The 13,531-nt window shown below is 37.6% G+C and overlaps 1 protein-coding gene across 3 annotated transcripts in view; it reads left to right on the top strand.

The window, feature by feature from the left end:
• Positions 1-13,531, top strand: part of LOC123551423 (fanconi-associated nuclease 1-like) — a 210,861-nt gene that overhangs the window by 179,632 nt on the left and 17,698 nt on the right. The window contains exon 12 of one of the 3 annotated variants that reach the window (XR_008370548.1): positions 11,657-11,808. The exons of the other annotated variants lie outside the window; for them this stretch is intronic. The gene's annotated coding sequence lies outside the window, so the exon portion shown is untranslated. The remainder of the gene's footprint in view (positions 1-11,656; positions 11,809-13,531) is intronic. 3 annotated transcript variants of the gene reach the window in all.

Below are 13,531 nucleotides of genomic sequence, written 5' to 3'. Positions count from 1 at the left end.
AAGGTCAAGGTCATATTTAGAGGTCAAAGGTCATATTCAAGAATGACTTTGTAAGGAACATTTCTTCTTCATGCATGGAGGGATTTTGATGTACCTTGGACCAAATGTTCACCACCTTGAGGCACCCTTGTTTTTAGAATTACGTCCCTTTGTTGTTACTGTAAATAGATTTTATTGTAACTTTTTTATTACTGGCAGTAGAGAAAAATCGAGACCACTTTTCTGTGGTACAGCATGCATGTTACATCCAATTTTTAGGTGTATTTTGACCTATCTCTACCTGGTAAAGAGTTTCTTGTGGACTTATATTATACAGATTTTTTTTTTTTTTTTTTTAAAAGATTAATTTCCCTTTGTTGTTACTATAAATAACTTACATGATAACATTTTTATTATCAGCCAAAAAAATTCAATATGAAAACAACTGTGGGTTTTTATATATGCACATTTTAATCCAAGTATGTTGTTATCACATATTGTATATGTAGTACAATATTGTTTATACATCATTGACAGAAATCAGTTCATTATGTTATACTGCAGTAGAGAAAATTAGGTGCCTTCCAGTAGGGGATGGCAATACTTCATTCACTTGTTATATGAGTTATATAGGAAAAAGTACTTAAATAATTATCTGATCCTATTTCCAAGACTGTTTAATTATAATTACCTGATGATCCGAAGTAATATGATGTCACTTGACTGTGACCTTGACTTGCTGACCTACTTTCTTGTTTTTAGCTCTAGTTATTCTACTCACCCTGGCGTTGGCGTCGGCGTCACACCTTGGTTAAGTTTTTGCGTGCAAGTACATATAGCTATATATTGCTTTGAAACTTATTTTTTCTTTTTCTAGGTCAATTACCAACCACACTGGATCAAGTTCCATAACTCTGACATGTATTTTGAGCAAATTATGCCCCCTTTTGGACTTAGAAAATTCTGGTTAAAGTTTTACATGCAAGTTGCTATCTCCAAAACTAATGCAGATACTGTATTGAAACTTCACGTGTCGTCTGGGTTATAAAACTAGTTGATAGCACCAAGTCCCATAACTCTGACCTTCATTTTGGCCAAATTATGCCCCCTTTTGGACTTAGAAAACCCTGGTTAAAGTTTTGCGTGCAAGTACATATACAGTCATGACTCGAGCACCCAGGCTCGCTCGAGCAATTCATGTGGTCCCGGCCGATTTCCTTCTATTTTCTATGTGAAATTACCATGGCTGGGTCGAGCATCGATAACTCGATCGCTCGAGCATGACACCTGGTCCCTGTGGATTGATTTACTCTTTTTTGCTTCTGGCTAACTCGAGCAGAGGTGTCAAAATATTTCGCAGCTTCGGCGATCAGAATGTATCGGTTAATTAAAAATTTTCGCACGCGGTGTGTTGTCTATTCCCCGACTATCTTAAATATTTGTTTGTCGATATATTTGATCTGATAATGAGATTAATTATTGATGAAAGGTTAAAGAAAAGTTTTATTGATCAAATATTGATCAATTACTGTTTGCTTTAGATGAAAGCAAGTATTTTATTACTTATTATATCATAGATAACGTTTGTGATACGATTTTTTAATGTCACAGGTTTGTTATTATTATGCATCACCGTTTCCTCTTTTTCTTCGTATGTTGGTCAATTTTTGGGTCGCTCGAAACCATGGATAACTCGAGCATTTTGCTCATCCCCTTGCGACCTCGAGCAAGCGGTGTTTCACTGTAGCTATTACTTAAAGGCATATAGATTTGAAACTTATTTTTTCATTTTCTAGATCAATTACCAACCTCACTGGGTCAACTCCCATAACTCTAACATGTATTTTTGGCAAATTATGCCCTCTTTTGGACTTGGAAAATTCTGGTTAAAGTTTTACATGCAAGTTACTATCTCCAAAACTAATGCAGATATTGAATTGAAACTTCACATGTGCCTTCCGGATTATAAAACTAGTTGATAGCATCAAGTCCCATAACTCTGATATGTATTTTAGTCAAATTATGTCCCCTTTTGAACTTAAAACTCTTTTGATATTTAATACATTTTAGGTAATATTTTCCTGCCTCTGGGACAATATTTCGAATAGTCGAGCTTGGCTGTCTTACGGACAGCTCTTGTTTAAGATACAGCCTCTAAATTTGGATGACATACACAGTTTTGCACACCGATCGTAAAACTGAATTTCATTGACCATGAATGTGACCTACTGACTTTCTTAATATTTTAGCATCATTTTGTTATTTGAAACATGTAGCTCATATTACTCAGGCGCGCAGTCCAGGGTCATCATGACCCACTTGTTAGCTCACCTGAGCACGAAGTGTTCAAGATGAGCTTTTGTGACCAGTCATTATCCGGCATGCATCAGTGTTTGTTGTGCGTCGTCCGTCAACATTTGCCTTGTGAACACCCTAGAGGCCACAGTTGTGACTCAGTCTTTATGAAACTTGGTCAGAATGTTTGTCTTGATGATCTTTAGGTCAAGTTTGATGATCTTTAGGTCAAGTTTGAAACTGGGTCATGTGGGATCATAAACTAGGTCAGTAGGCCAGATCAAAGGAAAAGACTGTAAACTATCTAGAGGCCACAGTTGTGACTCTGTCTTTATGAAACTTGGTCAGAATGTTTGTCTTGATGATCTCTAGGTCAACATTGAATCTTGGTCATGTGGGATCAATAACTAGCTCAGTAAGCCTATCAAAAGAAAGCTTGTGAACACTCTAGAGGCCAAAGTTGTGACCCAGTCTTTATGAAACATGGTCAGACTGTTTGTCTTGATGATCTCGAGGTCAAGTTTGAATCTGGGTCACGTGGAATCAGAAGCTAGGTCACCTGTCAAATCAAAGGAGAAGCTTGTGAACAGTCTAGAGGCCACATTTGTGACTCTATCTTTATGAAACTTGGTCAGAGTGTTTGTCTTGATGATCTCTAGGTAAAGTTTGAATCTGGGTCATGTTGGGTCAAAAACTAAGTCAGTAGGCCAGATCAAGCTAAAAGCTTGTGAACCCTCTAGAGGCCAAAGTTGTGACTCAATCTTTATGAAACTAGATCAGGATGTTTGTCTTGATTATCTCTACGTCAGCTTTGAGTCTGGGTCATGTGGAGTCAAAAACTAGGCCACCCGATCAAATCAAAGGAAAAGCTTGTGAACACTTGAGAGGCCACAGTTGTGACTCAATCTTTATGAAACTTGGTCAGAATGTTTGTCTTGATAATCTCTAGGTCAGGTTTGAAACTTGATCATGTGGGATCAAAAACTAGGTCACTAGGGTTGATCAAAGAGAAATCTTGTAAACACTCTAGAGACCACAATTTAAGTTTGAAACTCATGAGAATTGGTTAGAATATTTGTCTTGATGACCCCTAGGTCATACAGTCAAACCAAAGGAAAATCTTGATAACACTCTAGATGCCACTTTTATGACCCTGTCTTCATGAAACTTGGTCAAAATGTTTATCTTGATGATCTTTAGCCCAATTTCGAATCTTGGTCATCTAGGTAAAAAAGCTAGGTCACTAGGCCAGATCAAAGGAAAACCTTGTTAACACTCTAGAGTCCACATTTTTAGTTTGAAACTCATGAGAATTGGTCAGAATGTTTGTCTTGATGACCTCTAGGTCATGTTTGAATCTGGGAAATTTGGGTTCAAAAACTAGGTCATCCGGTTAAATTAAAAGAAAAGCTTGATAACACTCTAGAGGCTACATTTATGACCCTATCTTCATGAAACTTGATCAAAATGTCTAGCTTGATGATCTTCAGCCCAGTTTTGAATCTGGGTTATCTTGGGTCAAAAACTAGGTCACCTGTTAAAATCAAAGAAAAACCTTGTGTATGCAATAGAGGCTGCATTTTTAGCTCACCTGAACCAAAGGCTCATGGTCCTTTTTGTGACGGCTCAATGTCCGTCATGTGTCGTCCATCCATCAACATTTTTAGCTCACCTGAGCATTATTGCTCAGGTGAGTTATTGTGATTGCTCAATGTCCGTCGTCTGTCTGTCTGTCAACATTTAGCTTGTGTATACGATATATGCTGTATTTTTCAATTGGTCTTCATGAAATTTGGTCAGAATGATTGCCTTGATGAAAACTAGGTCAAGTTGGAATATAGATCATCTGGGGTCAAAAACTAGGTCACTAGGTCAAATCAAAGAAAAACCTTTTGTTTGTGATAGTGGCTGTATTTTTCAATTGATCTTCATGAAATTTGATCAGAATGGTTGTTTTGATGATGTCTAGGTCAAGTTCGAATATGGGTCATCTGGGGTGAAAAACTAGGTCACTAGGTCATACCAAACAAAAACCTTGTGTATGCAATAGGGACTGCATTTTACACTGTATCTTCATGAAATTTGATCAGAATTTTTGTCTTGTTGAAATCTAGGAAATCTGGCCCCTGACTTAGTAAAAAATCGATCATTTTGATGTTGTGTCGCGCGTAGCTCCAAAAGTATTTGACCTAGAGTCACCAAAGTTTACAGGAATGTTGGTCAGCATGTGCAGTTGTGCACTTGGGGTTTTGCGTCCAGATTCATTCAGTCCTGTAGGAGTTATGGCCCCTGACTTAGTAAAAAATTGATCATTTTGATGTTGTGTCGCGCGTAGCTCCAAAAGTATTTGACCTAGAGTCACCAAAGTTTACAGGAATGTTGGTCAGCATGTGCAGTTGTCCATCTGGGGTTTCGCGTCCGGATTTATTCAGTTATGTAGGAGTTAGGGCCTCTGACTTAGTTAAAAATTGGTCATTTTAATGTTGTGTCACGCGTAGCTCCAGAAGTATTTGACCTAGAGTCACCATAGTTTACAGGAATGTTGGTCAGCATGTGCACTTGTGCACCTGGGGTTTCGCGTCTGGATTCATTCAGTCGACTAGGAGCTATGGCCCCTGACTTAGTATGTTTATATGTACATTATATATGGCTATTTTTTGCATTTTTTTTAAATAGCAGCATATTATTTTCCCAAAGTTGATCTGTGTCCTTTGTCATGTAGTGGGGGCATCTGTGTCCCATGGGGACACATTTCTAGTTTTTATACGCCCAAAGGGACGTATTATGTTATGACGCCAGTGTCCATCTCTCCGTCCATCCGTCTGTTAGCAATTTCGTGTCCACTCTGTAACTCTGGAACCCCTTGAAGGATTTCAAAGAAACTTGACACAAATGTTCACCACATGCAGACAACGTGCAGAGCGCTTGTTCTGGATGACTAGCTTCAAGGTCAAGGTCACACTTAGGGGTCAAAGGTCATATGAGTGTGTTTCATGTCCGCTCTGTAACTTTTTAACTGCTTGAAGGATTTCAAAGAAACTTGGCACAAATGTTCACCACACTGAGATGACTTGCACAGCGCTTGTTTCGGATGACTAGCTTCAAGGTCAAGGTCACACTTAGGAGTGAAAGGTCATATATGACTTTGCTGTGTCCTCTCTGTAACTCTTGAACTTCTTGAAGGATTTCAAAGAACCTTGGCACAAATGTTCAACACACTGAGGCAACATGCAGAGCGCATGTTTTGGATGACTCGCTTCAAGGTCAAGGTCACAATTAGGGGTCAGAGGTCATATATGACTTTGTTTTGTGTATATTGCTCTGCATTGCAGTGCTCTTGTTTTTATTTGGCAGATCCCTTTTTTTAGCTCATCTGATTTTTTGAAAAAAAATGATGAGTTATTGTCATCACTTGAGCGGTTGTCGGCGTCGGCGTCTGCGTCGGCGTTGCCTGGTTAAGTTTTATGTTTAGGTCAGCTTTTCTCCTAAACTATCAAAGCTATTGCTTTGAAACTTGGAATACTTGTTCACCATCATAAACTGACCCTGTACAGCAAGAAACATAACTCCATCTTGCTTTTTGCAAGATTTATGGCCCCTTTAGTACTTAGAAAATATCAGATTTCTTGGTTAAGTTTTATGTTTAGGTCAACTTTTCTCCTAAACTATCAAAGCTATTGCTTTGAAACTTAAAATACTTGTTCACCATCATAAGCAGACCCTGTACATCAAGAAACATAACTCCATCTTGCTTTTTGCAAGATTTATTGCCCCTTTTGGACTTAGAAAATCAGTTTTCTTGGTTAAGTTTTATGTTTAGGTCAGCTTTTATCCTACACTATCAAAGCTATTGCTTTAAAACTTGCAACACTTGTTCACCATCATAAGTTGACCCTGTACAGCAAGAAACATAACTCCATCCTGCTTTTTGCAAGATTTATGGCCCCTTTTGGACTTAGAAAATATCAGATTTCTTGGTTAAGTTTTATGTTTAGGTCAACTTTTTCTCTTAAACTATCAAAGCTATTGCTTTGAAACTTGCAACACTTGTTGACCATCATAAGCTGACCCTGTACAGCAAGCAACATAATTCCATCCTGCTTTTTGCAATAATTATTGCCCCTTTTGGACTTAGAAAATCATTTTCTTGGTTGAGTATTATGTTTAAGTCAACTTTTCTCATAAACTATCAAAGCTATTGCTTTAAAACTTGCAACAGTTTTTCACCATCATAAGTGGACACTGAACATCAAGAAACATAACTCTATCCTGCTTTTTGCAAGAATGATGGCCCTTTTTAGACTTAGAAAATCATGGGTAGGACAATATTTCTATTACACAAAAAAAATCAGATGAGCGTCAGCACCCGCAAGGCGGTGCTCTTGTTTTTCTTTTACAATATTTTTTTTTTGTATTACTTCCCTTTTTGTTACTATAAATAGCTTATTTTGAAACTTATTTATTATTGGCCGTAGGGAAAAACCGAGACCACTTTTCTGTGGTACAACATGGATGGTACATCCAATTTTTAGCTCGACTATTCGAAGAATAGTCTAGCTATTCTACTCACCCTGGCGTCGGCGTCGGCGTCGGCGTCGGCGTCACACCTTGGTTAAGTTTTTGCATGCAAGTACATACAGCTATCATTTAAAGGCATATAGCTTTGAAACTTATTTATTCTTTTTCTAGGTCAATTACCAACCTCACTGGGTCAAGTTCCATAACTCTAACATGTATTTTGAGCAAATTATGCCCCCTTTTGGACTTAGAAAATTCTGGTTAAAGTTTTACATGCAAGTTACTATCTCCAAAACTAATGCAGATATTGAATTGAAACTTCACATGTGTCTTCGGGGTTATAAAACTAGTTGATAGCACCAAGTCCCATAACTCTGACCTTCATTTTGGCCAAATTATGCCCCCTTTTGGACTTAGAAAATTCTGGTTAAAGTTTTGCGTGCAAGTACATACAGCTATTACTAAAAGGCATATAGATTTGAAACTTATTTTTTCTTTTTCTAGATCAATTACCTACCTCACTGGGTCAAGTCCCATAACTCTGGCATGTATTTTGGCCAAATTATGCCCCCTTTTGGACTTAGAAAATTCTGGTTAAAGTTTTGCGTGCAAGTACATACAGCTATTACTAAAAGGCATATAGATTTGAAACTTATTTTTTCTTTTTCTAGATCAATTACCTACCTCACTGGGTCAAGTCCCATAACTCTGGCATGTATTTTGGCCAAATTATGCCCCCTTTTGGACTTAGAAAATTCTGGTTAAAGTTTTGCGTGCAAGTACATACAGCTATTACTAAAAGGCATATAGATTTGGAACTTATTTATTCTTTTTCTAGATCAATTACCTACCTCACTGGGTCAAGTTCCATAACTCTTAACATGTATTTTGAGCAAATTATGCCCCCTTTTGGACTTAGAAAATTCTGGTTAAAGTTTTACATGCAAGTTACTATCCCCAAAACTAATGCAGATATTGAATTGAAACTTAACATGTTTCTTCGGGGTTATAAAACTAGTTGATAGCATCAAGTCCCATAACTCTGATATGTCCCCTTTTGAACTTAAAACTCTTTTGATATTTAACATTTTGGGTAATAATTTCCAGCTTCTGTGACAATATTTCGAATAGTCGAGCTTGGCTGTCTTATGGACAGCTCTTGTTAGATGTATTTTGACATAACTTTACCTGGTAAGAATTTTTTTGTGGACTTAGAATTTTTTTGGAATTTCTTCTTTTTGTTGTTCCTGTCCTTTGGGCTTCAACAGTCAAGTTCTTTAAATTTTGCTCCCATCCTCTGGTGTAACCCTTTGGGCGTATATTGCCCCGCTTGGCGGCACTCTTGTTATATATGATTACCTCCCTTGATTTTAATCAAAATAGATTTATTTGAGTAAGTACTTACAGGACTCATTTGAAATTTCATTATTGTAATTAGTTGGACTCAGACAATCAGGGTAGATAATTATGGACTGATTTTATGTCAAATTGAATTACCTCCCTATATTAAAATGTGTATATCTCCGTAACTAATGAATTTCATTTATGCCATCAAATGGACTTGGACAATCAGTGAAGATACATATTGACTGAATTTATGACAAATTACCACCCTTTATTTTTTATGTAAATGAATATACCTAGCAGCTTCTAATGAGATTGGTTTGAAACGTTATTTATGTCTTCCATGGTAAGAAATTTCTACTTTTACTTACTTTTCTAATATATTGTTGTAAAGGCTGGACTACTCTGTATCTTCTACATGCATATAGGTTATAATGCAGTAATTCAGTCAAAAATGTGCTTCCGTGGTGTAGTCGAAAGAAGTCCCTAATAAATAGATCCTAATTTTTCCATTTTTCGCACATTTGTGCGGAAACCGGGGGCCAAATGGGCATTATTTCATTTGTGGAATGAATTTTACATAAAATAGGACACTTTTCTTGCTAATATTCGCATGTTTTCGAGTTGTTTACTTGAAAACGAAAGTAGGGTGTTTATTCTGCGGACCGTTTTCTGAAATGTGGCAATACGAGGGTACCTGACTTCAGTTGACTTGCATTTCACTGCATACTATTCAACACCCCTTTTTCTCTTCGTTTGCTTGAAGCAGCTGAATGAAAATCTAGAAACTGTAACAAAATTGTTCTGAAGAAGCTGAATTTTATATGAAACAAAGAACAATTTCTTTTATTGGTATATAGCCTATAGCAATGCATGATTACCTCCCCTGATTTTAATAAAAAATGGATTTATCTCCGTAAGTATTTATAGAACTCACTTGAAATTTCATTACTGTCTTTAGTTGGACTGAGACAATCAGGGTAGATAATTATTGACTGATTTTATGTCAAATTACCTCCCTTCGTTTCAAATTTAAATGGGTATATCTCAGTAACTAATGAAGTTACTGATTTGAAATGTCATTTATGCTATCAGATGGACTCTGACAATCAGGGTAGATAACTTTTGACAGAATTTATGACAAATTACCTCCTGTTATTTTATGTAAATGAATATACCTCAGCAGCATCTAATTAGATTGTTAAATGTTATTTAAGTCTTCCAGGGTAAGGAATAGTCATGCTAGTACAGAAATGCAGCATTTGAGCCTAGAACCCTCAAACTTGGTATGGAGATTGGCCCTGACTAGTACCTGACCCATAGGTCAAAAGGGACTGTTGCAAGAAAATATTTATCCTGATAAAGTGTATGCCTATGTGATATATGTCAAAACTTGATCTTTAAGATTAAGAGCAATGGTACTCAGGTGAGCAATATAGGGCCATTATGGCCCTCTTGTTCAATTGATCTTCATAAAACTTGGTCAGAATGATTGCCTTCATAAAATCTAGGTCAAGTACGAATATAGGCCATCTTGCTTCAAAAACTAGGTCACTAGGTCAAATCAAAGAAAAACCTTGTGTATGCAATAGGGACTGCATTTTACATCAAATCTTCATGAAATTAAGTCAGAGTGGATGCCTTGGTGAAATCTAGGTCATGTTTAAATCTGGATAATCTTTGGTGAAAAACTAGGTTACTAGATCAAATCAAAGAAAAACTTTGTGCATCCAACAGGGACTGCATTTTACACTGGATCTTCATGAAATTCGATTAGAATGTTTGTCTGGATGAATTCTAGGTCAAGTTGGAATATGGGTTATCTGGGGTAAAAAATAGGCCACATGTTCAAATCAAAGAAAAACATCTTGTTTGCAATAGGGGCTACATTTTACACTGGACATTCATAAAATTTAGTGAGAATGGCTGCCTTGATGAAATCTAGTTCAAGTTTGAATATTGGTAATCTGGGATCAAATAAAATAAAAACCTTGTGTATGCAATAGGGACTGCATTTTACACTGGATCTTCATGGAATTTGATCACAATGTTTGTCTTGATGACCTCTCGGTCAAGTTTGAATCTGGTTCATGTTGGGTTAAAAAACTAGGTCATCCAGTAAAATCAAAGGAAAAGCTTGATAACACTTCAGAGGCCACGTTTGTGACCATATCTTCATGAAATTTGGTCAAAATCTTGATGATCTTTGGCCCAATTTTGAATCTGGGTCATCTGGGGTCAAAAAACAAGGTCACCTGTTAAAATAAAAGAAAAACCTTGTGTATGCAATAGGGGCTGCATTTTTAGCTCACCTGAGCCAAAGGCTCATGGTGAGCTTTTGTGACCACTCAATGTCTGTCGTCCATCGTCAGTCATGCGACGTGCATCGTGCGTCATCCGTACGTCAACATTTAAAAAAAAATCTTCTTCTTGAATACCACTGGGCGGAATTACACCAAACTTCAAGGGAATGATCTTTGGATGGCCCCCTTTTAAAATTATTCAAAGAATTGAATTCCATGCAGAACTCTGGTTGCCATGGCAACCAAAAGGAAAAACTTTAAAAATCTGCTTGTCCAAAACCGCAAGGCATAGAGCCTTGATATTTGGCTTGTGACATCATCTAATGGTCCTCTATGAAGATTGTTCAAACTATGCTCCTGGGATGAAAAGAGGTCCCGCCCTGGGGGGTCTCAAGTTTTACATAGTCTTATATAGGAAAAACCTTTAAAAAATCTTCTTGTCTAAAACCACAAGACCTAGGCCTTTGATATTTGGTATGTAGCATTGCCTTGTGGTCCTCTACCAAAGTTGTTCAAATTATAACCCTGGGGTGAAAAGAGGCCCTGCCTCGGGGGGTGGGGAGGGGGGTCTCAAGTTTTACATAGACTTATATAGGAAAAACATTTAAAAATGTTCTTGTCTGAAACTACAAGACCTAGGCTTTTGATATTTGGTATGTTGCATTGCCTTGTGGTCCTCTACCAAAATTATTCGAATTATGCCCCAGGGGTGAAAAGAGGCCCTGCCCCGGGGGGTCTCAAGTTTTACATAGACTTAATATATAGGAAAAAACTTTGAAAATCTTCTTCACTGAAACTGCAAGGCATAGGCTTTTGATATTTGGTATGTTGCCTTGCCTAGTCTTCCTCTACCAAAATTGTTCAAATTATGCCCCTTGGGTGAAAAGATGCCCTGCCCTGGAGTCCCAAATTTAACATAGACTTATATAGGGAAAAAAAATCTTCTTGTCTGAAAGTTCAAGGCCTAGGCCTTCGATATTTGGTATGTAGCTTTGCCTAGTTTATCCCTTAACAAGACTGTTCAAATTATGCCACTGGGGTGAAAAGAGGCCCCGCCCTGAGGGTCATTTGATATAGTTATATAGGAATAAATACTTCAAAAATTATCAGATCATATTTCCTAGACTGTTCAATTATAATTACCTGATGACCCCATGTGATTAGGGGTCACTTGACTCACCTTGACCTACTGACCTACTTTCTTGTTTTTTTTTGAGATAAGCCTTGAAATTTGGATGACATGTACAGTACAGTTTTGCACACCAATTTTAAAACTGACTTTCAGTGACCATGAATGTGACCTACTGACCTACTTTCTAATATTTTAGCATCAGTTTGCAATTTTCAACATGTGGCTCATATTACTCAGGTGAGTGATTCAGGGTCATCATGACCCTCTTGTTATATTTAAGTGCATGAAACTTTGTCAGAATGTTTGTCTGCATGAAATCTTGGATTAATTTTTATCTGGGTCACGTGGGGTTAAAAACTACATCACCAGGCAGATTAAAGAATGAGCTTGTTTACACCCTAGGGGCCACATTTTTAGCTCACCTGAGCACGAAATGCTCTCGGTGAGGTATTGTGATCACTGTGTCCGTCGTCTGTCCGTCCTTTAGCAATTGCGTGTCTGCTCTGTAACTCTTGAACCCCTTGAAGGATTTCAAAGAAACTTGACACAAATGTTCACCACACAAAGATGATTTGCAGAGCCATGTTTTGGATGTCTCACTTTAAGGTCAAGGTCACACTTGGGGTCAAAGATCATATCAGTTTGTTTTGTGTCCACTCTGTAACACTTGAACTTCTTGAAGGATTTCAAAGAAACTTGGCACAAATGTTCATCACACTGAGACGACATGCAGAGCGCATGTTTCAGTTGACTCGCTTCAAGGTCAAGGTCACAGTTAGGGGTCAAAGGCCGTATATGACTTTGCTTTGTATATATTGCTGTGCATTGCAGTGCTCTTGTTTTTATTTGGCAGATCCCTTTTTATCCCCCGCCGATGAAATCGGGAGTGGGGTATTGAAATGGCGTTGTCAGTCTGTCCGTCCGTCCGTCCGCAGCCATTTCTCAGTAACTAGCTGGTAGAGTTTCACAAAACTTGAAATACACAAGAACCAACATACTGCGATGATGCCCATCAAATTTTTTTTTTGATTGGTCAATTTCCCTTAGAGTTATTGCCCTTGATTGAATGAAAAATGCCCAAAAATGTCCGTCCGCAGCCATTTCTCAGTAACTATCAGGTAGAATTTCATAAAACTTGAAATAAACATGCACCAACATACTGCGATGATGCCCGTCAAGTTTTTTTTTTGATTGGTCAATTTCCCTTAGAGTTATTGCCCTTGATTTAATGAAAATCCATGTCTGTAGCCATTCCTCAGTAATAAGCTGGTAGAATTTCATGAAACTTGAAATAAATATGAACCAACATACTTTGATGATGCCTGTCATTTTATTTTTTCAATTGGTCAATTTGCCTTAGAGTTATTGCCCTTTAATTGTTTAAAAATCCACAGATTTGTACATAACAAACCAACCAATTGGTGGAATTTCATTAAACTGCTTTCATTCTTTTCCATGAACATTTATTATAAACATGTGAAGTTTTGTACCCACACCTGGTCACCACCTTGCCTTGGTCACACCCCCTCTTTCCCCCCCCCCCCCCCCCCCCACTCCAAAACTCATCATGCATCCCCATCCCCCACCCATATTTTTTTTCATTATTTCTAATTTTCCATCAATATTTATAATCAACATGTGAAATTTTGTACCCTCACCTGGTCACCCCAAATGCCCCAACCCCCCCCCCCCCCCCCCCCCCCACAAAAAAAAAAATCTGTTAAAATGATTTTGACTACGGTAATGAAATTATTTGCTTCTTAGTAACATCCTTAACTTTTTGCCGGATATATATTTTTGCCATTCCTCACCCACAAGCCCTTTCGGCGGGGGATACCAATTCATCGAATTTGCTTGTTTGTTCACTTACAATAGAATTTTTTGAATTACTTCCCTTTTATGTTACTATAAATACCTTATTTTTAAACTTTTTTATTATTGGTCGTAGGGAAAAACCGAG

The sequence above is a fragment of the Mercenaria mercenaria genome, chromosome 4, assembly GCF_021730395.1.
Source record: "Mercenaria mercenaria strain notata chromosome 4, MADL_Memer_1, whole genome shotgun sequence".
Classification (NCBI taxonomy): Eukaryota; Metazoa; Mollusca; class Bivalvia; order Venerida; family Veneridae; genus Mercenaria; species Mercenaria mercenaria.
This window is presented reverse-complemented; position numbering and strand designations above follow the sequence as displayed.